General features: G+C 43.8%; 1 pseudogene; it reads left to right on the forward strand.

Moving 5' to 3' along the window:
- Positions 1-96: 96 nt before the first annotated feature.
- Positions 97-26,493, forward strand: LOC115387963 (contactin-3-like; annotated as a pseudogene).
- Positions 26,494-27,636: the final 1,143 nt, after the last annotated feature.

Below are 27,636 nucleotides of genomic sequence, written 5' to 3' on the forward strand. Positions count from 1 at the left end.
GCCTTTGGCTGGTCTTGCAATGGTATGCAGAAGTGTTTCTCTCTCCTCGCAGGGCCGGGTGCAAATCGAAAACGGGGCCCTTTCCAACCGCGTTAAACCTGTCAGATTCGGGGATGTACCAGTGTGTGGCTGAAAACAAACATGGCATTATTTATTCCGCTGCCCAGCTAATGGTGTTAGGTAAGATTGCCTTCCCTCCTTCTGCTTTTATCCTGCTTATCTGTCTGTGCGTTTGATCATCTCTGAAGATAAAAACCCGCAGCCGTGCTATGGCGCTCCTCAGCAATCAGTCTGCACACTCATTTGATGTCACCATGGGCTCTGCTGGCAAAAATCTGAATCTGATAGAGTGTCTCATTTTACTTTGAGCCGTTTCATCTATTGATTTGGATACTACAAACACGTTGCTTTGTGGCATTGTGCACGCTTCCTCATGTAGACGGGATATTGATTTATTCGCAGGGCTTTGATGACTTCTATCTGACTGACTCGATGAGAAATCCAATTCTGCCTTGATACATGCCATGGCACTTAAGGGTCCTAATGATTGCTAACAAAATGTGATGATGAGTGTGGACACTGGCTGCTGGCTGGAGACGCCGAGAGGGGATGACGTTCAGGTTGTCGATGGGTGGGTCGTCTGCCTCGAGCCCGGCGGGGTTAGAGCTGCGGTTGCTGTCACCAGAGAATCAGAGTTACATCCAGTAATGGATTACTGTGACACTGAGTGCTAAACAACCAGTTTTCTTCTGTGCTGCTCACCGACCTGGCTTTGCCTTTAATAGTCTCTGAATCCATCTTTATCTGAGGAGGAGTTCCTCGATACTCTTGAACAATCAACAGAGACCCTCATTTTTTCATGTTTCATGTTCAGATGGCAACGTTTTCAAACCGTACGCTCAGAAATGCCAGAAAAGATGAAAACTGTAGTTTGCAGGCCCGGCCAGGTGCTATGATTTATTTTTTTTTTTCCTTTTCTTTAATTCACCCACCCAAGCATGCAAAGAGAGAACATCATGATGTAAAGTTCCCTTTACAGTCCTTCAGTTGTATGGAAGGCCTCAGTGTCTGCTGTGTGGAATAAATAAATCTCCATTTACGCAGATGATCTTATAGTAATGTACATGTTGTCAGAACAATTAAGATTCTCTGCAATTGAAGTTTCTCCAGCTGTAATTAAGCTAACATGTTCAATCATTAATAAATTGCTGCTTGTACTTTTTAAATGAAGGAACTTCTCAGACCCCATTTAGGCTATACAACATTAATTCTAAGTGAAAACAAAAAAAAATGTCATTGTGCTCTGGAGATCTGTTTACATGGCAACAATTCTCAGAGCCTCTGAAAAAAATACAACTTCCTTGTAACGACTCCGAGTGCAACCTTTTGAAAATGCTCCGACTCCATCTCCATGGAAACGGGGAAATTCCAGGTTTTCTGAAACGCTGTACATTATGTGTGTGAATACAAAAAGTTCTTCTGCACATGCGTGATGGACAGTAACAACGTTTTCCTCCAGAGTTTCATGACTCCCAGCACATGTTCTCCTGGACTCAGTAGTTTTGAGTTCAAGCCAGATTTGTCGTCTGTCTGATGTCCGTGCTCTCAACATTGTTAATGTTTAGAGCGTTTTGTCCGCTGCTCATGTCTGCATGATGTCCTTACAAAACAAACAACTCTCCTGGCATTTTAACTACATTGTTACAGCATTTCTGCTGTTTCCGTGTAAGCAACCATCATTTTCAAAACGTCGCACTGTAAATGTGAAACTTTTTGAAATTAAAATACTAAAATGATGCATTTTCACTTGAATCATTGTCTAAACTGGACCCGGGTCACGATAACAACTTCTCATGCCCTGTTTGTGAATCCCGCCTCTCTCTCTCTCTCTTCTCTCTCTCTCTCTCCTTACATGCAGCTTCGCCTCCGAGCTTCTCCAAAAGTCCGCTGAGGCCGCTGGTTAAAGCTCGCTCGGGCAGCGAAGTCACTCTCGAATGCAAGCCTCAGGCTTCGCCCTCAGCAATTAGCCTGTGGAAGAAAGGGAATGAGATCCTGCAGAGAACTGAAAGGTAGGATAAAAGTCCGAGTGCACTCTTTCATTCACATTCAGTGCCGTGTCAATGGTGTATTTGGCATTTGTGCGGCTGCATAAAGGGAAAGGCTAATGAGGACAGTCGGAGCACTGTACCCTCAAGGAAAACTGCACGTGGCTAATAATCTGCGAGCGCCGCCGTTTGCAGATATCTTGTTGTGAGAGATGAGGATGTGAGTCTTATCAACGCAGCATTTGTAAGATTTAACTGTCACCAGGGAAGCGACTGCAGTCTGACCGTTTCTTCTGAACGCTGTTAATTTCATCAGAAACGGAATATACAGTGTGACACATTGAAAAATGATGTGTTTGTGTAGGATTTATAGAATCTGTATAAATCAAAGCACTTCTTCTTCTTTAGACCTTTCACACATTCATGTAAAAAGGCGATGCCTGTCTGATCCATTGCCTTTGAAAATCACCTCTTACTCTCAGTCAGTGCACCTCATTTGAACATTTAATTGGAAAATATAAAGAACTGTGCCATCACATTTGGTCGTGTTAGATGGCCGTCTTGGAAATAATTTGTCACATTGTAGAACTGAATGAGTGTTTCCAACCTCTTACAGGCACACAGTCAGATATATTTATCATTTAGACATATTTTTTATACTATAAACCATTAAATATGTGGAAATTTAATCAGTTTTATACGTTGTTAGTAGACATATGCAATGCAATGGCCGATATTCCTGATCATGTTTATGTTTATTCCATTAAGTTTTTTTTTTTGGAGCGAAATACAAGACAGACATTCAAACCTTGGCTTGAATAGGGGAAGGGATTCTTTCTGTTCTGGCTCTTATGCTTGGAAATAAACCCATATCATTGTTTTTGCACATGCGATCACTTGCAGATGTTCACTTCTAATTGTTGATTGAAAGTTCAGTCGTCCTTCCTCCACTTTGAGAAAGTCTAATTCAAGGCGAATGGTCTCGTTGAAAAATTCAGAAAACTGTGGAATCGTTTCTAGATCTTTGTCAACTATTTCCTCTCTGAATGAATTTGAAAACATGGCTGGAGTAAGTGCTGACAGACTTTGTAACCTTGCAGAGAGAAACTTTGAATCTTTGAGTGGCCCAATCGCAGGTTGGTTTGTTGCTTGTTTTCACCTGCCATCAGGAGAGGACCCTCATGTTAGGATGTTTGAAGGGCTGACTTTATTTTGCTCTTCCTTTTCTGACACATAACGGTCTGAGAGCAACCTCTGAGTGGCCTGGGAGGAACTGCTGAGTGACTGGCCAGACCTGAAAAACACACCTCAGCAAAAAAAGAAACCGTACATGTTTTTCTACCCTGAAGCTAAAGTCTGAAATGAATCCTTGACAGACTGAAAAGTTTCTGTTTGGTCACTCACATTTAGAATGGTTTCCGCAGCAAGTTGTTGCGAGTTGCACTGTGGATTTGGCTCGTTTTGAAGCCGGACGGCCTTTCTGCCTCAAGCGGTGCTCCAACCAGATCTCATCACATTCCAGACTTCAAGTATCTCCTGATTTCACAGCAGCTTTAAAGCGCAGTGCTTGAGGAGGACATGCTGAATCTGGCACGTGGGTTTCTACAGCGTAGGCTTGACAGGTCTCGACTTCCGTCTTGGTCAGAAACGTCATATAGTGGTGGTTCGTGACGTTGCTGAGGCGTGACTGACCTGTCGACGGACCCGTCACGCTGAGTCCGCTCCGTCAGGCGTCGTCCACCGCCACCAGGTGACGTTTCTGACGAAGATGGAAGAAGAAACACGTCAAAGGTGTGTTGGAAAAACCTGCTTGCTTGAACAATTTCTACCTAGACCTAGACTTTGAAATGTGGCTGCGTCTAGTTTGATTCAAGAGCACCTCTATTGTTGTGTCTCATTCAACTGTACCCGCCAGAAATATTAAAAAAGCATGCCTTACTATTTTAAAATTATTACCATATGTTTTTACGATGAAAATCCAACTGAGGAATACACTTATGTACAGATGAAATTAGATTATTGCTATTTTATTAGGTTATATTTCAGATAAAAGTGACTGCTGCATCATCATGTGTTAAACAGCTCATGGTTTGCTGGGTTGCAAAATTTTCAAGAAAACTGATTTAAAAAAAACAATTCTCAAGAGTAGCACACAAAACACAACACTGAAGACACGAGCGGACATAACAGTGATGCTGCCATGAATATAGCAAACTAGCTGCTATCAAACTGACCTATAAGCCTGACATGCTGTCAGGGCCAGTTTGTTACAACAAACAAAAGCAACAGGTACAGGAGAAGTTTTTTTTGGGACATTTCCCTGTTTTGCATCAAAAGGTTTCATAACAGTTAATTGTAATCATTTTCTGTACTTACTGTTTAAAATCTAAATGTAAAGGTTTTGATGGCACCATTTTACTGGTTCTGCCCACTCAGCTCAATGGTGCTGTTTGTCGCCCCTGAACTAAATTTTGTTTGACACTCCTAATATAATTCATTGCATCTGTGTGTGTAAAGATACTTTCCTCTGCTTGTGTGTAGAAAATGTCCCAGCTCATGGTGTTAGTCTTTAATCGAGCCCCTCTGAATTTGTAATTGAAAAGCCCTGCTGTATTCAAACCCAATAAAAACATGTTTTATTGAGAGCTCTATGAAGAGTTAAGCACATAAGAGATGATCAGATGGATTTGCCGCAGAAGATCCATCAGCTTTTCCATGACAGAAAGAGTTTAGCTCTAAAACTCAAGCTTTAATTGCTTATCTCTTCCTCGTGACACACAAAGCCATAACTTGAGTCTGATTGACGCAGTTTCCTCAAGTCTCACTGGACCGGAAAGTGTACGAGCTGACGTGATGAAGACAATAAGCAAACATCAAGCAGCCACTTTTCTGCCTTATAAAGTGGCTGCTCAGTTTAGTTTGTTGTCTCTCTCTCTCTCTCTCTCTTCTCTCTCTCTCTCTCTCTCTCTGATTTCTCATCGAACACGTCGCAGGATTTCACAAAACTAAAGGAGCAATTAAAGGTGCGGAATCGCAAAAGCAAATCAGAGCTGAGCAGCTCGTCAGCGGAGTTTCCATCATCCCGATTAGAAACGATTGAACAGCGACTAAAAGCCCCCACTTCAAGGCAAGCCACGTGCGCACAGCGCGGCGTCTGAATCACTCCGGCGCCGCTTATTGTAAAGGAGGTCTGGAAAAGAACAATACTAGCGGAGCATCTTGTCAAAACAGCGCCGTGTCTCTTCGGCCGGCTGCAGACGGGGAAGCTGCGTCTACAGCGGCAGAAAATTGGTCCAGTTCCCAAGCCGGCTGACATTTAGAGCAGTATATGTGAAGCCCACGTCTGCTTTTCAAGGTGGATGTATGCAGACACTCGCAGGGGCGACGCTTCCTCATGTATGCAGTCATGCTGTAAATTGGAACAGTGTTTAGAAAGATGGATTTTGTACACATTGTAACACTGAGCAGCACCGGCTGATGTTGGATTAGTGCTCCAGATCATTCACCGTGCAATACTATTTAAACGTTTTTATGTTCACATCTCTGTCTTTGCAACTTGCCACAGAAATAACATTTTCATATGCAAACCATGGTGTATTGGTAAATGAACCCCACCTTTATAGCTCTATTCACTGATCCGGCAGCCTTGAAGAGCTTTTTTAAATATTATTATAGACTGATGCAATATAATATATTTCTAAAGGTGAGTATTAGCACTTTAGCCAGGAATCGTCATGACAACATGAATATGCTGCCACTATTGCAAAAGCTTAAACAGTCTGTTGTGAAATAAAGCTGTACTGAATATCAATCCACTTTTATCAGAAATTCAAACGTCGAATATTTAATCTCGTATCTAATCTCATATTGTATCAATGCGTATGGAGTGACTTTTTAATTTAAAGGAAATCCCTCCTATTTCATTACACAAGTTAAAAATGTGACTTTGAATAAGATAAAGCACATTCATAAACTAACAATACTCAAACGTTTCACTGCTCCATCTGTACTACTTTACTATTCTTACTATTGCTATTCAATGGCTCATTACTGCATCTGCTGTCTCAAGAAAAATGACTATTTGGGATTTAAGTTTGTCAAATAGTTGATGTTGAGAGTCAGGTCCAATGCTGCATGGAGTACTTCTGTTCTGGCAAAATATCAAGAGGAGGAGAAAGAAAGTTGGTATAAAACCAGCAGCTTAATCAGCAGAGACGTCTGGACCAGCAGAATTAGCCCAATGTCGCTCATTAGTTGAACTGCTGACTGGATCCAGGAGGATTTCACTTTCCTTGAACACATTAGCAGCAGTATGTCAGCTGCACTTCTACACTCTGACGAAGTTTCTACCCGACAGTGGCCTCCCAGCACGAACCCGCTCCCGCCCCGACCCCAGCAACATAAGGCCTTTAGCGCGCGTTTATTTATTCAGCGAGGTATTGAGGGATGCTCTTTGTAAAAAGTATTTCTTCATTTAGTAATGTGTCCCACAGTTTAGCTCCCGCTGACTCAGGGCGAGGGGTCACCTCGCCTGCTGCGAAACTTTAAGAATTTCATTTCTCTGGGATTCAGCGGAGAGCTGTAAAGCAGCTCGAGGGGTCAGCCTGCTTCCTCGTGCGGTCTTTTTTGCTTTGACACCAATATAATTTTGTTAAAACCACTAGAGTAGCCTCACTGCATGGAAAAAAACCCCCCAGCACATTATGTGAATATAGTGTGAGTATAAAAAAGAAAAAACCTACACACAGATCCACTGAATGCACTGTTTTCACCTTGGTCAATGCATTAAAACAGTATTTTCCTCTCTTTTTTTCATCACTCAGGATTACTCTGCTCCCAAATGGAACGTTAAAGATTGCAAATGTGACCAGACGAGACGCAGCCAGCTACACGTGCATCGCGAAGAATCAGTTTGGGACAGCAAGTACGACCAGCAGGCTGCTCATCACTGGTGAGTCCTGCGCTTCTGCACCCAAATCTCTCTTTACATGTTTAACACGTCCCTGTGTTTTTACTTCTCATTTGACTTTTTAAGCTGGTTTTATTTATTACTATATATTTAATTCTGGAAATTATTTGCTTATGTGTAACATGACAAGATCAGAAAGCAGGCATAAAGTTGGATCGGAGGGCTTTTTCAGAACTGCACACACAGGCTTACTTCTTCATATAGTCGCCATGGCAACCTGCAGTTCGATTTCAATTCAGTTTATTACTTCAGCACCAATTACAACATAGTCGTCACATGGCGCTTTCACAGGGAAGGTCCAAACAATCACCTACGGACAAACACGAGCAGTGGTGGGAAGGAAAACTGTTTTTACCAGGAAGTAACCTGCAGAACCAGACTGAGCGCAGGAAGAAGAGGGAAAGCTCAGTTGATCGAAGATTTCCTAACAGTCTAAACATTTCACAGCTTGACTAGAAGATGGTCCAGGGCGATCTGAAAATTGTCAAATTCGTCAAATTTGGAACTGAATTACTTTTAGAGCATATAGACATTGGGTGACAAGGTATGTTAAGATAGATGTTTTATAATTGTTTAAGTCAAGAATGATTTCAGGAGGGATGCATGAATCATTTTATTCCTGAAAATGTGACAAACTTGACATTTGAACCAGCTGTGTCAAACATGAGGCCCATGGGCCAAATTGTCCCGTATTGCAGAATTTGGCCCATCAAACCACCAAGCAAATCGTACAGGTTTCAAAGATGATTGCTTTTTGTTTTTTAAATAAATGTCTAAAGAGAAACAAATTACAAACCTTTCATAGATCAGGCCGATCTCTGAATAAACTTCCTGTTAAACTGGAAACTCCTCGCTTTTCTTTCATTTGTATTCCCTACCATATCATGAATTGTTCATTGTGAAATGAATGCGGCTTGCTGTACATTGTGCACAATAGCAGTCAGTAAAGCAAGAAGCAAACATTATCCTTGATTTTTGTTAAAGGTCATTATTTATGAGCGTGGTGACACAACGCGTCTGCGTGGTCCCCTGCTTTAATCTGTTGTGTGTGGAGCCACCTAACTTATTTTTCTCATTAGCTGCTATTCTTCTCATGCAATGACAGCTGAACCATTTAATGTCATGGAATTTAATTACTGTGACCTTTCCACGGCGTACGCCGAGGCTTCCAATCCACCGCTGCCACCGGTGGGAATGTGCTCCCATCCCCGTATAATCCAGTTTCAATCGTGTCTTTCCAAATTGATCTGGAACGGAAAGTGCGAGTCGGAGATGTCATTAAATGTTACTAATGGACAAGCGTGGAATTTAAGCGCTTATTAAAAATGCTAATGTGAGCGGTGGGCGGCGCGGGGTCACGGTGGGTGCTGCGGTGGGGGTTTTAACGTGCACGCACTGTTATCTGTCTGCCTGGCCAGAGCCCACCAGAATCACCATGAGGCCCACTAACATGGAGATCATCGTTGGCGAGAGCATCGTGCTGCCTTGCCAGATCGCCTGCGATCCGGCCCTGGATGTCTCTTCTCGTGGGCATTCAACGGCCAGCTCATCGACTTCCAGCGAGACAGCGATCACTTCGAAAGAGTGGGCGGGGTGAGTCACTCCGGGCGTTAAACTCCGAGACTTTTGAGCTATTCCGAGTTTAATTGGGACATACTGTGTGATGTGCAAGGGCATGCTCCACTGCCTGGCTGAGGCTTCTTAGGCACCGATAATATCCGGGCAGAGCGATTCTTGCCAAGGCTTGACCATTTGAAAGTTTCCCCGTGGTGACTGGTGAATGGACAGTCAAAAAGATAGAGACATCTGTTAGGAGTCACTTACATTCGGTCGTTCGCGTGCCCTAAAAGCCCTCCGCGAATGGTTTTATCGGGCCAATAATCAGGATCTTCACCTTCTGAATGGGCGCTGTGAGCTGCCATGTGCTACACCTCTAAAAATATATCGGTGAAATGCCATTGCGGCAGTGCAGAGGATCCTCATTAATGAAGTCTTTATACTTTTCATCCCTTCAACTTCTAATTCCCGCACCTCAAGGGAGAACATTTCCTTATCATCTCCCTGTGCCATAATTGAATTTGCATACCTATTTATGAATCTCAAGCCCTGAAATAATTAAGTAATGAGCTGGCTGGCATTCACCAAGGGCAGGCCTGCCACCAGTAAATGTTCATTTGAAATCCTTATGCCTTGAAATAATGATAAGTGATGACTTTTTGTTGAGTATTGTTCCCTTTGATGAAGGGCAAAGGTAATTGTTCAGACACTTGTCACTTTATTATGAATTATCACACACCTTTTTCTTTTTCTTTTTCTTTTTTTTTTCCCTTCCACTCATCATCCAAGGCTGGTAATCTGATTTCTGCCAATTCAAGTGTTAAAGGTTGCCATCACATCTGAATTCCCTCACAGCATTGTGGTCATGCCAAACTCATATCTTCCTGAATACGAGGAGCAATTACTAATGACATTGAACTGTGCACGGGAATTTAATGAGATCTGGTTTGCACAGAATCTGTTTCCCCTGTCCAGAGAGATTACCAACCCCCTGCTCAACAGCTTCTGATGAATTAATTAACATAATTAAAGCAAATCTGCCTCATCACTTCCTGCTTGCCAAGGCTGGGGGGGCCTCGCGTCCCATCGGGAGCTTTAAGGTTGGCCAGGTGGCGTCTGACATCCGAGAGCAAAATCAGAGGTTTTCAAAACTGTCAGGCGAAGAAAAGGAACAAAAAAAAAAGAGAGAGAGAGAGAGAGATAGTTGCTTCATCCCGCTCGGAGATGCCATCCGGCTCAGCTGCGCTTTGTCAGGTGCCGAGGAGAAGGCGGAGATCCGCAGGCGCCGGTGCCCACAGACATGGCAGCGCAGAGCTGTGATCAGCAGCCGCTGGAGTGAAATCTACTGTGACTGCAGAGAGTTTTACCTGCCTCTACCCCCCTCAGGTGACTGCTTTCCAAATTAGCACACTTCCCTTCACAGGTTGACGTGTTTTGTGACAGACCACTTCAAGACAAACCTCCCATCAGCAGTCAAAATAAAATACGAAAAAAAAAACACACAGCAACGTTGTCTGGATTGTAAACGTCTTCTTCCCTCGGTATACACATTTCTCCAGCAGATAAGACTCTTGACGTTACCATCAAAAGACCATCCACAATCTATACAGCAAAGAGGTTGCTCTTTTTTTTCTTTTCTCACACTGTGCAATATCAGGTTCCGTGAATTTCACACCATTCAGGATGGATCTAATAATACACAGGTAGCAAACCCCGGTGAGGTTGACAGAGTTCTGCAGGAAAAACAAAAAAAAAAAAAAAAAAAAACCATAGGATGCCCATTTGCGGGCTCGTCTTTGCGTTTGGATAATTGTAAACCAGTGGAACGCTTTTCCATCATGCAGCCCATCACTGGAAGTGACGCTCAAAATTAGCAGTGTAATTTGAAGCCTCCACTTTGGATTGATGACTGAAGATTTTCCACCTTTCACCCTCGGATTGTCCATTTCTGTTTGTGACAGGCTTCTTTTTTTTCTTTCACCCAACAACAAGTATTGTCTTTGCTGTCAAAGACTTTTTTCTCTTGTGGAGCGTAGTTGTTCAGAAACACATAAAGATCTGCAGTCCATAGAATTTGTGGGCGTTTCAGTCACAGCTGGACCGCAGTAGGTTCATGTTGCTCCAACACAACCACATTCTGCTTCAATGAAAATATGGACATATCCTTTGAACACTATAAGCTAGTATTGCTCACTGTGGCTGAAACTGCTCCTCAGTATCTGACTGTCAGAGCTTTACACATTTCTTATACGGGCCATTTAAAATTGTATCATATTTCTGTGGCACTCACAATTTGAGCGATTCAGTAACTGCGTTTCCTCTTCTTGAGACGTTCCCTGGTGGATTGACCACTACGCTTTGGATCGTTATTGTTGAAAGATCCACTACAGGTATAACTTTCTGACTGAAAGCTTCACACTGTCTGCAGATTCTCTTTGACATGATTAATGACTCCTAATGTCAAACCACAGCTTTTCCATCTTCATGCTTCACAAGCCTTTGAAGCTATAAGTGGTTTGTAGTCCGTTAACATCCCCTTTAAAATGTTTGTCAGAAGCACACGATCCTAAAAGGACGGCACTTTGATGATTATCAAACCACTGATTCACATTAAATTTCTTTGAAGAAAGGACTTTTTTCCTGAGATGTCTACGCCTAATGCATAGACACCTTACAAAGTGTTTAAATCATAAACAAGGGGGTGGGATTATTATGATAACGATACAAAGTGTGCCACGTACAAAAGTTAGCAAGACACAGCTGGATGGTTGATCGTTATAGTCCGCACATCAGTAGAAGATGAAAGTCTAGATATCTGTAAGGAGATGACACTGAAAGAACCCTTATCATGAAAAATCAACTCTTATGAGCTTTCAGTATTGTTATTGTGATTATTTTATAAAAACTTGAGTTAAGTTTCTCTTAATGTTTCTCTTCAGTCGCGCATTTTTGAGTAACCTATATGAATATTCAGTCTGAGCTCGACTGCCCTCCCTCTCCCTAAAAAGACTGGCTCACTGGTTCATGTCAGGCGGTGGAACCAATCATGAAGCGTCAAATACGAATGTGCAGCATCGTAGTGTTCTTTAGGAGAACCTCTTGCCTCCATAGACTGTCATTCATTGTTGCTTCACATGATTGTGGTACACAGGCACCACAGATATATGCAACATGGACTTGTTAGACACGCTCATCCACAATCAGCGTGGGGTCTATGCAATGGTAATATTTTGTAATGCAAAAGTAATACGTAGTGCTCAGAGTGATAAAATAGCTTATTATTGACCGTAGATGACTGTGACAGGCACTGGAAAAGCATGGTACAGCTCCTTTAAAAGAGAAAGACTTTTCTAATAATACTTCAGTGGACAACGCAAGTTAATTAGGTTACAATCATGGTCCCGAAAACACCAAATGCTTCACGAGCAACTGGAAACAGCAGAGCCTAAGACCCCACTTACACAACATTCCAAGTGCAAAAAAGCATCGTTTTGCGTTTTCGTGTCAGAAAAGTTTCACGTTCACATGACGTCTTGAAAACAATGTCTCTTCACAAAAATGATGGGGTTTGTGGCTGGACCGAGGAATTGTGTGATTGGATTTATAGTCTTGTTAAAAACTGGATTTGTTAAAAAGTTCTCCCTCTCTGCAGCGAGAACTGATAAATGCCCTCACGTATAAGAAATACAACAATTTTGTCCTGTGTGTTTGGTCCCTGATGGCCTCCGCATGCAGTTTGTGTAAAAATATTTGCTCTATACGCTGAGAGTTCTGCTCGTATCTTGCTTGAGCTTATGTAATGAGGGAATAATTAGGTATTGCCTTGCCAATTAGCTCGACTGTGTTTGTTTTGCGTGTCCTGCGTGTAGCCGGTTGTTATTTGTGAGGGGGGGCGGGGGAGGAGGCTGGATGGTCGGGTAGTGCCTGAAGGACAGCCAATAGCGTTATTTGTGCAGGGTACATCTGCCATGCTTGTTGTTGGTGTGTAAATAGATGCAAAAAAAAAAAAAAAAAAGAGGAAAAAAAATCAGTGGCCTGGAGACGCTGTTATAAATGTTAAAACACGCCAGAGCCAGAAAAGCAGCTGAGTGATGAAACAACAGCACATCTCTTATTTAGCCTTATTTATTTCCATCTCCTCTAGAGTATATCGGGCGATCTGATGATTCGTAACATCCAGCTGAACCATGGTGGGAAGTACGTCTGTGTTATTGACACCGATGTGGAGAGCCTGTCCACCTCTGCCATTTTGGTAGTCAAAGGTAAGAGAACCAATTGATTTCAACAGCTTGTTTGTGTATGCCTGGCGTGCGAATAGCCCGCTGCAAAATAATGCTGCTTCAAAGCATTGCTGGTGAAAGGAGTTTGAAGGAAAGGTGCGAAAAATCCCAGAGGCTTCCTGCAAAGATACATTACAGAGTAAACGAGAGGAAAAAAAAAAAAAGCCAGCCGCACCAGGCAGAGTCGGCTTCTGTTTACATTATGCACTGAAAAGTAAAATAAAAATTGGTGCGCACGCCCGTGCCGGCTGCCGTGTGTGACTCTGTGGCTGAGTTAGCCGCAGTGATGTGTGTTGGTGTATCCGGCTCGGTTTTTCACATTGGTATTCATGCCCTTAACAAACTGTAATAGCTGTCCCAGGTACTTTGAGAAGGCAATGTTTATCACAGAAAATGACTATAATTGGCTCATTTACACATCTGCAAAATATCATGGAAGGCATTTGAATAATGGAGCAGCGAGAGCAAACAATAACAACACCGCAAAGCCGGAGAGTGGAACAAAAGCGTGCATTCTTACCTTCTTCTCCTCCTCCTCCTCCCTCTGCTGCAGCTTCCATTTCCATTTCTAATAAATGATCCCATCCAGTTCATCTTCCCGCTTCCTGTGATCCCGTCTTCACTCATCATTTAGTAGCCCCGCTCATCAGACACACCCACACATCAAGGACGCAGCCCGTAATTAAAGCGAGTGGAAAGGCCTTGATGTGTAACAAGGTGTTGGAGGCCTTTATGAGTTTGATGAGCGGCGCTTCGACAAACAGGGCGAACGCCTCGGGTTCACCTCTTCCCTGACGTGCGATTGACGCAGGTCCCCCGGGCCCCCCGGACAAGGTGGCGGTGGAGGAGATCACGGACAGCACGGCGCAGCTGTCCTGGACTCCCGGACGGGACAACGGCAGCCCGATCACCGGCTACATCATCCAGGCTCGGACTCCTTTCACCGTGGGCTGGCAGGCCGTAGACACAGGTATCCACAAACACTCCCCCCGGGCGGGGTTTTATTTATTCATCATTCAATTTGAGTTGAGGTGAATGGGAGTAGCATTTTCCATTAAGGACCTCGTTTCCATTCCGCAGTGCCGGAGGTGGTCAACGGCAACATGCTGACGGCCACCGTGGTGGGGCTGAACGCCTGGGTGGAGTACGAGTTCAGGGTGGTGGCCCGCAACGCCGTGGGCCTGGGGGAGCCCAGCCCCTCCTCCGCCAAGACCAGAACCGAGGACGCCAGTGAGTCCCACTCAACACTCGAGTAACGTCTTACTGGAAATATACGGCACGCCTTCCCGTGACTTCCTGGCTCAGATTGGAACCACAGAACTGCAGATAATCGATTCGCAAAATGTTTGTTTTAATTTGTGGCGGCTTCCTGGCATACAGTAAATTGTTGGCTCACGCAGTCGCCGAGCAATGATTTCTTTAAGCTTTCGCCGAGGTTTTTCTTCCAACTGACTAATACGCAGCTAAAAATGGAAATGTTTCAAAGCTCTGCTGGAGTTGTGGACGCTGTGCCACATGTTTTAGCTGCAGTTGTATAATTCAATTTTTCAATGCAGAAAACATTAGCTATTCTGTCTGGCAGATTCGAAGATTTGAGTCTAAATCCTTTTGGATGTATTGGAAAGGATGGAAAATGTAGTTATCTCATTTAGATACAAATATTAACATGTTCAAGGCCTTCCGCCCGTGTTCCTCATTCTGTATGTATTTCTGTCCGTCTCCTGGAAGCTTACATATACACGGCGGTTCCACCAGTAACCACGGCAGTGTCAACGGGCTACTTGAAGATTAAAAGTTTGAATTCCGGTGATAGGGCATCACCAGATGTTTCTTAGTGCCTCTGATTGTGCCTCTTTCAAGAACAGCATTTCTACTTCCTGCCATGTTTCTTCTCAGAATTTGGTCCGTATTTTTTATTTTGAGTTATGCCCACTGGTAAAGCGATTGTCACACTTATTCCAAACCACTGCATGTGTGCAAGGTCTTGGTCTTGACTCGGCCTGGGGTTAGACGGTCTTGACTACAACATTACCTCCTACAACTCCTCCTACCACTACAAAGCATAAATCAGATGGAGGAATCGCTGCCTCTGCAGTGATCAGTTGAGATAAGTTAGTTTCAGATCAGAGAGGGCAGAAAACCTGAAATAACTTCATTTGTTCTTGTTATGTTGATGAAGTTGATGAAAATGACAGTTTCCTTCTCCTACTTTGATTGTCCTCTTCTGCAGATTTCTGGTATTATTTCCATCAGTAGGGTTTCAAGAAATCCAAAAGTTCATTAATGTCTGTTATTTTTATTTATTTTTTTGTCTCCATTAACTTTGTTTACTAGTCTTTCAATGTCAAACATGCACGTGCAATCTTCAGACGAATTGACCTACCCTTTCATGAAATTCAGATTTAACATTTTAATCATCCCAATCCAGTCGACATTTGAAAATATCATCGCTTAAAACAACAACAAAAACAGCATAAAATCTACAAAAGAGATGTTCGACCCAAGGCTGAATAGATGATAAAACAGTCGTTCCCTCACAGGGACAGCTGACCCTCTTTTAGGATTGCCAGAAAGAGTCAACTTGACCAGTAACAAAATCGCTAACAGGAATGAGTCAATCTAAGTCTGTGTCTCCTTAAATTGGATCATTTCTATGTATTTTAGCCAAAACTAGGCGACAAAAAAGAAGGCTTGTCAAAGATCCTCTCAAAAACTGTCCAGTTGGAAAGTTTTTGGACTTGAAAACTTATAAAATTGCAGAATCTTGCATAAAATCACTATTGTATCTTCTTACAGGGGTCCATCATTGTATGAGAGCTATATGCATGACAAGGTGCTCTATACAACACAAAATATGATTCCCTAATCCAATGGATTGACCAAAAAGCACAGTGCTGGCACATTTAGCCGAAAAGCAGCGGCTCCAAGCGCTCCATTTGTGCGTCTACACTCAGCCATTTAGGTGTTAAGAGTACATCACTGGAGTCCAAAGTGCTCGAAGCTGCAGGTGGGACTCTTACTCTCAAAGTATCCCCGAAACTCGTCCGCGTACTTTCCCACCGAGGTTTTAGCCAAATCGCTCCGTGAGACGGATGGCGAGAAGAAAAGGAAAAGTGGAGCAGAGATGGAGGGAGTATGAAAGGCTCTTGCTGCAGATGGGGCTAAATGCTTCACAAGAGTAAAGGGAGCAGGTCACTGCGAGCCACGGTGACACACGGTGACACACGTTAACACCGCTCCAGCTTATTTTCAGCATCAAATGATGCTTGTTGGCTTTTTTTTTTTTTTTTTTTTTTCAGATGCACTGCCAGACAGCAGTGCAACACTACTGGATGTAACAAGTGGATCAACATGGAAAACACTTAAAGTCATTTCCAGGATACAGGCTGTTCAGCCTACAAGACAATAACAGTCATTAGCAGGAAGCATATGCGTTGGTGTGAGTTCACTGACGTCTTCTGTTCCAGTAACGGTGTCGAAGGCATAAATGTTCTCATTATGAAATGAAGGTTTTATTTTCTTTTTGCTTTGCAAGGTGATCATTCCAGTATTTAGTTGCGTTTCGGGTTTCAGTTTCACAAAACGGTGCTGAAAATGGGGAATGGTGTATTGTTCACGGCTTCATTACAAAAACAGCGTCAACTTGTGGCTTGGAATGATAACTCTCCTGTTTTGAAAACATTGCCACGTAAACACAAGACTTATCAGAAATGAAAACTGCAAAATGACGTGTTCCAGTGAGAAATGTTGTTTAAATGGGCCTAAAACCTTTGTTGCGTTTGTTTCCCACTGCAAAAAGAGTTTCAATGGCCCACCTGCCTCGTGTTTCCTGAAAAAAAAAAAAAAAAACACTGAGGACAAATTCATTTTTAATGATGGATTGAAAGATCAATTGTTCATTTCAGAAGGTCTGAACAATTAATGTAGTTTCTGCAGCTTTGCAGGCTTGTATTTTTTTTTTTTTTTTTTTCATTTTAACTTAATATTAATTGAGTGCTGAAAGTCAGCAAAATCCCAAACTTCTTCCAAAACTTTGCATCTCTTTTCAAATAGAGTGCTTGGATGCTTTTTTTTCAATATTTTATTGACTGATTTTAATGCAGATATGGGAAAAAAGCCTGACCTTGTTCCAGATGCATATTAAGCTCCACTTTGTTATGAGTTACAGAGGATTTGTTGCTCCTGTTTGAGTCACAGTCAACACAGAAATCTGAGTAGTGGCAGATTAGAAACCCTGCAGAAAAACAAGACAGTAGATTATCATTTACATAGAACTAAATTATGTGGAAAAGGTGCCCAGTTGTACTAATTTTCGTTTTTGCCATGAGGCTTATGCATTTCCTTTGTCTTGAAGGAGAAACTGAAAGACTCCATTGAACGTCTCACCAGTAAAGCAGAGAACTCTTGCTCCAGGTTTGATCAGCATTTCCAGTGGTCAGCGACTCTGAAGATAAGCTAGTTTGGAACAATAACTGAATCTGAATCTCGTGTTGATGCAGGAAAAAGGATCGGATTGAAAAAGGAGGAAGGAGTTCGTGCAGGAGGTGTCAGCAGTGGTGTAGTCCAGGGTACACGGGGTATACACACAGTCAGCTATGTGTAGACCCTCATCCAAATCCACCATGATGCACCATTCACCAATGCAGTATCTACAAGCTAGATTAGTGTTTTTTTTTTTTTTTTCCCTAGGATGATGAAGCCATGAAAACGCCCTGCTCTGTCCCTGATTGGCCGGTTCTCGCTGCATCACTGATTTGATTGATCTCACTCTGTTATGTTTTTGGCCAGTGATGAAGAAGACACAGGATGAAAGGTGGTTTTTACACAGTGTTGAAATCTTTCTCTTCACGTAGCTGGATTTGCCAACTTGGTTCAGAAGTGCTTGTAATTAACACAGCCTCGTCATCTTATTGACTGCAGCTGTTGTTGTAAATAGAGAGAGTAGATATGGCTTCATAGAAGCAATGGAGAAAATCAGAGGTGAACGCATCTTATGGGGTGAAAAATGCTTAATGAAAGTATGAAACTCTGCACCAAACACCTTGTGAACCCAAAGAGTTTATCCTCAGAGAATTGGAACACACTGTGGCTAAATCTAATAAAGAAAACTTGATTTAACTTGCCTTTCTTTGTGAAGAATTGTTCAGGTTGTGGTAGTGAGTGAGTTGTTTAATTAATGGTAAAAAATTCCAGCTCCTCATGAGAATGGCTGGGAACCACAGGTGTGCATGACCATATATTGGCTGAGCTGAGACTGTTTCTGGAAAATCTGGTTTGAAGCAGCCTCTCAGCTCAGACGGCTCTAAACATGTGGTTCACCTCACGATGACATTCATAATAAAGTCCTCATGTGGCTTATGGTAAAGGAACCACACGCGAAAAATACAGCAAAGTGGAACAGGTCTCTTTAGAAAATGAAATAATGCTGAAAGAGAGCGAGGCTTGAAAGAATGATACGGGAGAAAAGTGGGATCTCTCTTCCCGGCATTCAACCCCGACTGACCAAACTCTGGCGGACATCAGACGTCAGCAGCGCTCGCTAAAGCCAGGCTCCACTTACCAAAGGATACTATAAGGACACGCTTGAGTGCTCCCTCCACCTACACTGTCATTTTTTCGCCAGCACGCCGCGGTGCACAAGCGGCCGTTTGGGAATAGAACCGGAGTGGGCTGAGTCAAATGTCATTTGCAAAATATTACACTCCCTGGCTCGCCGCATATGCATTTGAGCAATATCAGTAATTCTCCTGAAATGTTTGTGTTTGCGTGGCGAGAGGGATTGGTGGGGGGTGTGAAAGGGGAGGCGGTGTCTGCCGTAAGGCCACCAGCACTGTGGAGGCCTTCGCTTGAGCTGGGTAAACTGTGTTCTAATTGCTCCCCTCTGGGCTTTACCTCTCAGTTCCCGATACGGCTCCCACTGATGTCGGAGGTGGAGGCGGCACCAAGGCTGAATTAGTGATAACATGGGAGGTAAGTCATCTGTCACATTTTACTGTTCTCTCCATTGCCGAGTAATGGTTTTGCTTAATTGTGCAGAATTGAATGGGAGCAATTTTATGACCCACATTAGAGGGAGACACCTCTCATCTGGCTCAGCCTCACGAGGGCCGTTTCTCCCTCCACTCCCCCTCCAAAAAGTAGCTACAGATGGAGAGAACTTCCTCTGAGGAGTTTTTCACTTTAGCCACAGTTATATAAAGGAAAAAAATGTGGTAGGAAGGTGAATGTGGGAAGCTAACAGAATGAGGAGGAGTAGGAATGCACCGATCCCGATCCCAGTGTGGGATCTGATTCTGCACGGTGTACTCATACTCGTAAATGATTCCCAATACAACCTGGTGAGCGTTAGGTGACGTAGGTACGCAGAGAACACGGTCATTTGGAGATTCTTTAATATTAATGAGAATGAGACAAAATGAGACAGACTGTAAATGATGTTCTGCCCAAACACCAGTCCGAGCGGTACAACACCAGCAACTTCATCACCAGAGACACTGAGAGCAGCAGTTAGCTCGATGGCTCTCATTAGTTTAGCTGCTCACCCCCAGCCCCACCCCCACATCCCTCATTCTGCTGAGGTGTTATTAAGTCCGCCTCTCCCATTGTGGTCAAACCTCCTGCATTACTAGACCACATGTATTTTCAAATCTAAAACCAGCAGAGCCGTCAGGACTGGAAGCTGAAGCTGCAACATTAAATATAACTAGGACATTTTTCTTCTTGATTTTCCATAATATCACATTTTGGAATATTGTCAGCGGACGATCCTTAATGGATGAATAAACATGTTTTGGCAGGTGCTGGTGAAGGTGCCAGCTCACTGTGTTGATGCTCACTGTTTATAGGATTTCTTCTGCTTGCCTCTACTGGACCTCTTTCTGTCAATAGCACCCCCACATCTCCAATATGCTCCCTCCCAGCCTTTGGTAAAGCTGTGTTAGAGTCAATACAGCAGCTTGGACTCCTCTCTGGTAGCACTGCGTGTTCCTCCAGTCCCTTCACTTCCTCTTGTCCTGCCTGTCCCTCGCCTCCTTCCCATTTTATTCACTTTGCGCTGTGTTCTTACAATAGGAGGCTTCACCTGATAAAATTTGACAGGCTGGTACACAGGGAGCGGTGCTGATGCGCACAGTAACACACTGAAAGAACAGAATTTTGGCTCTAAAAGAAGACAGTGATGATCAGGAGGCACTATACTGGGTAAATTCCCAGTTTCTTACAAAATGTGAACAATAAATCGACAAGAATCAAAGAATTTTATGATTGGAAAGACATGTTACACATTGAGATAAGTGCTGCTGTTACATTTTCATCCCGATGCTTTAGTGAAGAATATTTTTTCCCAATTCAGAGCACTCATAAATGGTTTTAATCTAAAATAATACGGGAAAAACATCTCAGTGAGATATTGAGATGTGCACATAGAAGTGGTGGAGTGACTGTATGGCTGTGCTTCGATTCTTAGGACCATTTATACGTCATATGTAGGTTTTGACTGCTTGAAATAATTTATAAGGCAAAACAATAATGCACAATAGTGTGTGAGTAATCTTTTGCAAAACCCCAGTGAAAAAATAATCCAATTTAGTCTACATTTTTCCACCTGCAAACAGTAAAACTGTTATAAATTTGTACAAATGAATACTTTATTAACACATTTACTTAGAAGGTTAAAGGTATTTTATGAGCATCTCATCAAAGGTGAAGAAAAGTCAAATATAGTTTTTTGTTTTTTGTTTTTTTTGTTCCTGAAACATTTAAGACTTTATTTATTGATATCGCGTTTAACATTGTACTCATGTACGCAAATGGATTTCACTTTCGTTTTGCATCTGTTTATCTCAGGTGTCAAACATAAGGCCCGTGGGCCCAAACTGGCCCTCAAGAGGCCATACTCCCAAGCAAATGATAAAAATTGCAAAAACAAATCATAGACACAACACAACCCTGAGACCTGAGCTGGGATGTCAGTGATGCTGTGGTGAACACGAAGCTACCTCACTGCTGTCAAACTAGCCTCAAAGTCATGCTGTCAAGGGGAGTTTGTGAAAACATGCATAATGTAACAGCCAGAGGAGAAGTTTTGGCGATATCTCACTGTATTTTGCACCAGAAGATTTCACTGAAATTGGCTTTATATTGAGAATGGAGTCAATTCCTTGAGTCGTATTTCTTCGTATTTAAAAAAAAAAAAAAACATCCTGCACCACTACAAAAAACTCTGGATTTCAGTTTGAAGATAGGGAGGCACTATTTTACCAGTCTCGCCCACTCAAGATGAAATTGAGCCCTGGGCTGAAATGTTGTTCTTTAGCACTGGCTAAAAGTCACGCCTTGTGTGGTGTGACATGCAGACAGCAGTACTGAGATGAGTTTTCACATTAGACCATGCTTACATGGGAAAAATTTGCAATGCAAGACATTCAGAAAACAGGAGAAATCTTTCTAATTTCGTGAAAAAAAGTTATCTTTATAACTTAAAAAACATCACCCGCTGCGCAGTCATCCCATCTGGCTCTGAGGTGCAGAGTCGGGCCTGTCTGTTTCTTTGTCTGTATGCCTTTTAATATCACTATAGTTTTGTGTTTTGCTCCCAGCCCGTGCCCGAGGAACTGCAGAACGGAGAGGGCTTCGGCTACATCATCGCCTTCCGGCCCATGGGCACGGTGACGTGGACGCGGGCCGTCATCTCCACGCCGGGCGTGTCGCGCTACTCCTTCCGCAACGACACCATCCCGCCGTTCTCGCCGTTTGACGTCAAAGTGGGGGCCTACAACAACCGCGGGGAGGGGCCCTTCAGCTCCATCGGCACCGTGTACTCGGCGGAGGAAGGTAGACTTCACAGTTAAACAAGCTATAATCTCTCTCCTTATAACTCTGACCTTGAATAGTAATCATGAAACCGGTTCTTTTCCTTCTCTTCGTGCTGTTACTCCCCACCCCTCTCAAGCTGGGAATGTCAACTGGATATTAGTTATCGTGCCGGTAGATTACAGGAAATCCTAGCAGACACTTACCACGCCGCGCTGTCAGGGAGGTATCCTGTTAATTGAATTTGCCGGGCAGATAGTCTTCCCTTATGTCAGTCACAGATCCCATTAAAAGAGAGCGGGGAAATAGCTTTTCAGTGAAACTACAGGTCTATTTGTGCCTTACCTCTTATTGCTATTAGTGTGTGTGTGTGTTTGAGATGGTGCTGGATGAGTCTGTGGGATTCTCACTGCATTTCTGCTCTATTTCTGCAGTCCCCAGCGTGGCTCCTAAGAGGGTTAGGGCTCGGAGTGTGTCTGCAGCACAAATTGAAGTGATCTGGGAAGCTCTCCCTTCCCTCGCTGAAAGAGTGCTTGGATATGAGGTATGACTCACTGCAAAGTCATTCTTTTTCTTTTCTTTTCTATTCTTTTTTCCCGTCCTCCCCCCCCCTCTCAAAAAAATAAGATGATAATTGAGCTTTTCCCTGCGGCTTGTTTATCAGAGGATAACCATCCTTCTGCTGTCCTTTAAATTAGTTTCCCTCCGTCTTTGACGTACCATATTTCACTGTATCGTCTCGTGTATCTCCGCAGAGGGTTCGTCCTGAGCGATAATAATAATATCACGAATAAGGGCCTTCAATGCGGCGACCGCGAAACCCCCACAGGAGTCAAAAGAAAACCCCTCATCTTTTTCAAGAATGCAAAGAGGACTTTGCTGTTGTTCGCCCTCCTCCTCCTCCTCCTCCTCCTCCTCCTCCTCCTCCTCCTCCTCCTCCTCCTCCGCCACTGTGCCTCCTCCTTGATGCTCTTTCAATATCTGTCACCTCTGGCCCTTCAGCACAAAGCTGTGCAGTTGCCATAGCACTGGCCACATTGTCCTTGCTCAAGCGCAGGTCCTGAAGTGGATCCAGGCTGCTGAATCTCAAATCGACCAGCAGTATGGAACGATGGATGTGGTCACACACACACAAACACACAACACACAAACACGCACACTCACACAGTGAGGAATTTCACATTCAAAAGATTGTCTTACCATCAATTGAATCCCGGCTCTACCACAGACGAGCTTAATTGATAACAACTTGGAAATACAATCCACTACAAACCGCAGACCTCCCAGAGGGCTGCCTCCATGTTGGAATCTCGCTCATTATTGACTTAACTCATTTGCCAGTTTTGCACCAGAAGCGTGAATATTAAAGGTAATGCAAAGAAAAGCTCCGAGTAGAATCAGTTGCTTCTGCAAATACCACCGTGTCTCCGGCACTTGTAGATGTGGGCTGGTAGCCTCGGGGAAGGCAGGATCTGCATCTCGTCTGGCATGGCGGGGGAATCGCGCTTTGCTGTAGAAAGCTGTGATTTGTCAGTACAAATAAAGCTTTTTTTTTTAATATTTGAAAGATTTCTCCCTTCCCTCTTCACTTTTGATAATGGCGTTGCTTTAGGTTGATGTTTCTCGTCCGTGGTCAGTTATCTGACCTGCAGATGGACTGTTTACATGTTTGGCTGTGAGGATGCGCATCAGTAATTGAGACCTGTACCGGTGAAAGACGTATCATCCAGCATCTCCGCCCTCCCCACACTTCTGGAGTACAAGCAGCATTTCAGATTTGGCTCCCAGACGTCGGCTGCTCCGGCCCGTAACGCTTCCCGTTCCTCCCGTCTCTCTCTTTCCAGGTCGTGTACTGGGAAGACGACACCAAGCCCGACACCGTTGGCAAAGTGCGCCTCACTGGAAACTACACGCTGGTGAACATCACGGGGCTGAAAGCGAACACAGTGTACTACCTCTCTGTGGCCGCTTTCAACACGGCTGGCCCCGGGCCGCAGTCGGCGCCCATCAACAACACCACAAAGAAACCACGTGAGTCCGTCCCCGGAGGGCCATTCAGAGCGTCTCCCAGTGGAGACTCATTCACGGAGCCCGTCGCGGGACGCCGCGCCGTCCTCGGCCTGATAGGCGTAGCGCTTCTTGGACTTTGTTGCTGGCGCTTATGAAAATCAGTCTGACAAAAGAGATTTCCATCCTCGCGCGGGGAGGTCTAGTGCCGACACCTGCAGCGAATCCGAGCGGTCTTAAGGTGCCCTTGAAGGAGGAGGAATGATTTCAGCCTCTCCGGAGCACAGCAAGAAGAGGAGACGTATTAAAGCCATTCATTTTGTCAAGTGTAGTTTGAATAAACAGAAGTGATTTCTCGCCTTAGATTGAATCAGGTCTTTGAAATGAAATTTGTGAAACAAGACCACAACAATAATAAAAAGTAATATTTATTTTTTAAAGTCATTTGGAAAGATTGCTATCTTAGTTTTTATGAAGTTCTGGTTCTTCTTTCAAACTTAACGAGTGAAACCTCAAATTTATAAATCCAACGGATTCAGTGGTCAGGAGATTGAATGCCAGTTGAAGTATTAAAATCAATGAATTATATTAAGATTTCATGATGTTTCGCCTCCCATCTGAAATGTTTCATCACTTTCAACTGACCTGACTTGAAGCTTGAAGAAATTATGAATATTTTAGGTTCGGATTTTATAATACGACTGATTACGCTAATTCATCAAAATACTTCATTGACAATGATCTGCACAAGTCTATTTCCTATTTCCTGCCTGTTGGACTGTTAATAAATGCTTTTTTGTTTTTGTGTTTTAGGTGTGTGTCTGTTGAGAAGTGATAGGTTACTGCTCGGTTACTGACAGGTGAATGGCTTGGCTCTCAGCAGAACTGAAATGACAGGTTTCTGCTGTGTACAATGAAGAGTTTCTCTTTAGCTAATTCAAATTGAACACAGGCACACAGTGGGCTCTCGGTATCTTTTTTTTTTTTTTTTTTTTTTTTTTTTTTTTTTGGCAGCATCCATCGTTACATAATATGTTTGTTTTAGCAGCTCAACGGAAAGCAGAGACACTTCTGTAAGGTTTCCAGTCATGGTGCTTGCAATTCTTCCTGACTTTCTTGAAGTCTTGAAGACGCTTCGCCTCTCATTCCACTCCATCAGTTCATTCTTCATCAGAATTAATGAAATTGAGGCACAGCGTCTTCAAAACCTCGAGCCCAGTTGCCTTTGGGAAATGCACAGAAGAGGTTTAAAGTTTGTTCATAGCTGCTGTTTACTAAGATGCAGTGTGTTGAACTTCAAAGCCTGCGTAGTATTCACTGTGTCTTAATTAGTGTTCTGGTGAAACCGCAATTCATTTGTTTTGCAAGTGAAACGTCTTCCTAATCCGGGGATGCAAATTGTTCGCTGTGCATGCGAGCGTTTCAGAGAGACGACCACAGAAAACAGTCGCCCAGCGTGTCTGTTATTGACCGCCGGTTTCCTCCTCCAGCTCCAGATCGAGCTCCACTCAACATACAATGGACAATGATTGGCTCCACACTCACGCTGCACTGGGACCCCGTGGTCGCCATGGAGACGGAGTCAAAGGTCACCGGGTATTTGGTAAGTACTGGTTCCCTGCGACTCCCCTGAGGTTTATCTACAGAATTAACTCATGACAGACCACACTCATCTGCTGCAATGAGGAGGTTCACTGCCAAAAGTTGTTTTCGGTTAGACTCCAGTCTTTTCCATTTTCACTTGAAAACGTTGCCATGTAAGTTTCTCCCTCCATAAGTTAACATTAATGGTGTCATGGTTTAACGAACTTGTCAGAGTGGCAATTTTAACCTCGACCCTCCCTCCTCCGACGCCTCAGGTGCTGCTGAAGAGGCACCGCTACAACGACATCCAAACCATCGCCACCAACAAAACCACGGCCGAGCTCAGCCTGGCCGCCAACGACAACTATCTCATCCAGATCAAGGTCGTGAGCGAGGGCGGCGAAGGCGTCGGCAGCGAGCCCATCCACATCCACAAGCTCAGTGAGTCTCTTGTTTTTCTGTCCTTATGTTGTTTTTCATATTTCTCTCTTTGGCCACTGATAAAGCTTAAGGGAGGATTCAATAATTCAGAATGAACATTTGATTTGGCTTCATCGCATCCCTTTCCGACCATGTGTAATAGACTTATTTCGAGTGCGAGAAAAGTGACCTTTTCAGAAATGTGTGCGCGGTGTCATCCATCTCTGCCATTGGGGTTATTATTCCTTGTTGACTGGCTGCACAGCGCCGCAGCATATAAAGCAGTTTCTGTGCTCCCATCCCCTCGCTGTGCAAAATGGCGAGGCGGCTCAGTTTGCTTTGATGTGATACCAACTTTATCTTCTTGCGATACTTAAATAGCCTCTCCTGTTGAAAGCCAGCAATAACTAGAGATATGGGGGGAAAAAATTCAGTTGGCTTTTGATTGATGATGAAATTTAAAGGAAGATAGTGCAGCAAACGGCAGGTTTTCCTGCGTTTGATGGAAACGGCGTGTTTCTCAGGTCTTCACCAGCCGCTCCCTGTGGTTTTTTTCCTCAGGTATGGGAGCGCGGGGCTCCGGAGCGGGCCGCCTCAGTTTGCTGTGCCGCTCGGCCGTCCTGGCCGGCGCGCTGCTCTCCTCCGTCTGGTGATGTCCAGTCGCAGCCCTCCTTCTTCTCCTCTCCACCCCTCCCCCTCCCCCTCCACAGCCAGCCTGTCCCACGCTAACCCTCCACCGGACTGGCACACGGGACCGGGACAGGACCGGACTCTTAAAGGGACCACACGCTACTTTTTCTTTGAAAGGGACATCAGATAGAGATGAGACGCTTCGCGTTGCATGATATCTTTTTGGTATTTCTTCCAGCGTCATAAGTGCCACCCTCCCCCTCTAGGTTTAGAAGTTCTGATCATCTTAGTATCGATAGCGATGCTAATGCCTTAAAACCCCGACTTCTCACATACGGTCAATACAAAGTAGGTGACTGAGGCTGCTTGCTTTCTCTTTAACTCTAATGTATGATAACATCTCCCAAAAAAGGAATTCATAATCTCATCAAGGCAAAATGATTCTATACGTCTCCACCAGCTTAACCCCATCCTTATTTTCTTCTGTGTAGCTTTTTGCCAAAAAAGAAAAAAAAAAAATCCATCCACTTCAGGCTCGAAGGTTCGTCAAATATATCAAAGATGCATCGCAAATTCAATATAACTGTGCCTGAAACCACTTATCCCACAACCTGAGGTCTGTTTCACAGCCCCTCCCCCCCGTCCCGACGTTACCCTGATAGATCTCCACCATTTTGCTCTCTATCTCATGCTCCTCTAAATAATAAATGCCTATCACACGCCGCACTCTCAGTCTAGCGGAAAGGCCCGGATTGTGGAGGGAGGAAGGAGACGTGCCAGTGTTACTGTGTCAAGCGTATCCCCTGTGTACCGTTCCTCCTCTCCATTTAGACGACCTGTGTTCTAGATACGCTCGTCATATCGCCGGGCACGGATCCCGTCTGCACCCCAGATGACCACTCGGCCCGGCGCACAACAGCCTCTGAGATAACAGTGCCTTCACTAGAGTCCGATCCCTTTTTTTGTTTGTTTGTTTCTCTTCATCTATATTGGGAGAAAGATTCAGGCATTGTCTGCCCCCCCTCCCTCCCCCACGAAATGTAGAGGAAACCCATTATTGGAAATGGTATGTTGATTAAATTTTCATTGAGACGCCGGAGCCCTGAGACAAAAAGGGTTGGAAGCTTTAGGAAAGCCGCTACGGATTGAGATATTGGCAGGATTTTTTTTCTTTTTCTTTTTTTCGGTCCCTGTATTTATGGCCTGTGGTATAATAAATGTATGACTCCATCCGTAGCATAATTTATGGGCTATTAAGGCATCAGAATAATTGATGTGAATACCACGGTAAAAGAGCCCTGACTGGAAATAGAGTTAAAGGCATGGCTGTCAT

This window comes from Salarias fasciatus, chromosome 5 (assembly GCF_902148845.1).
Source record: "Salarias fasciatus chromosome 5, fSalaFa1.1, whole genome shotgun sequence".
Taxonomy (NCBI): Eukaryota; Metazoa; Chordata; class Actinopteri; order Blenniiformes; family Blenniidae; genus Salarias; species Salarias fasciatus.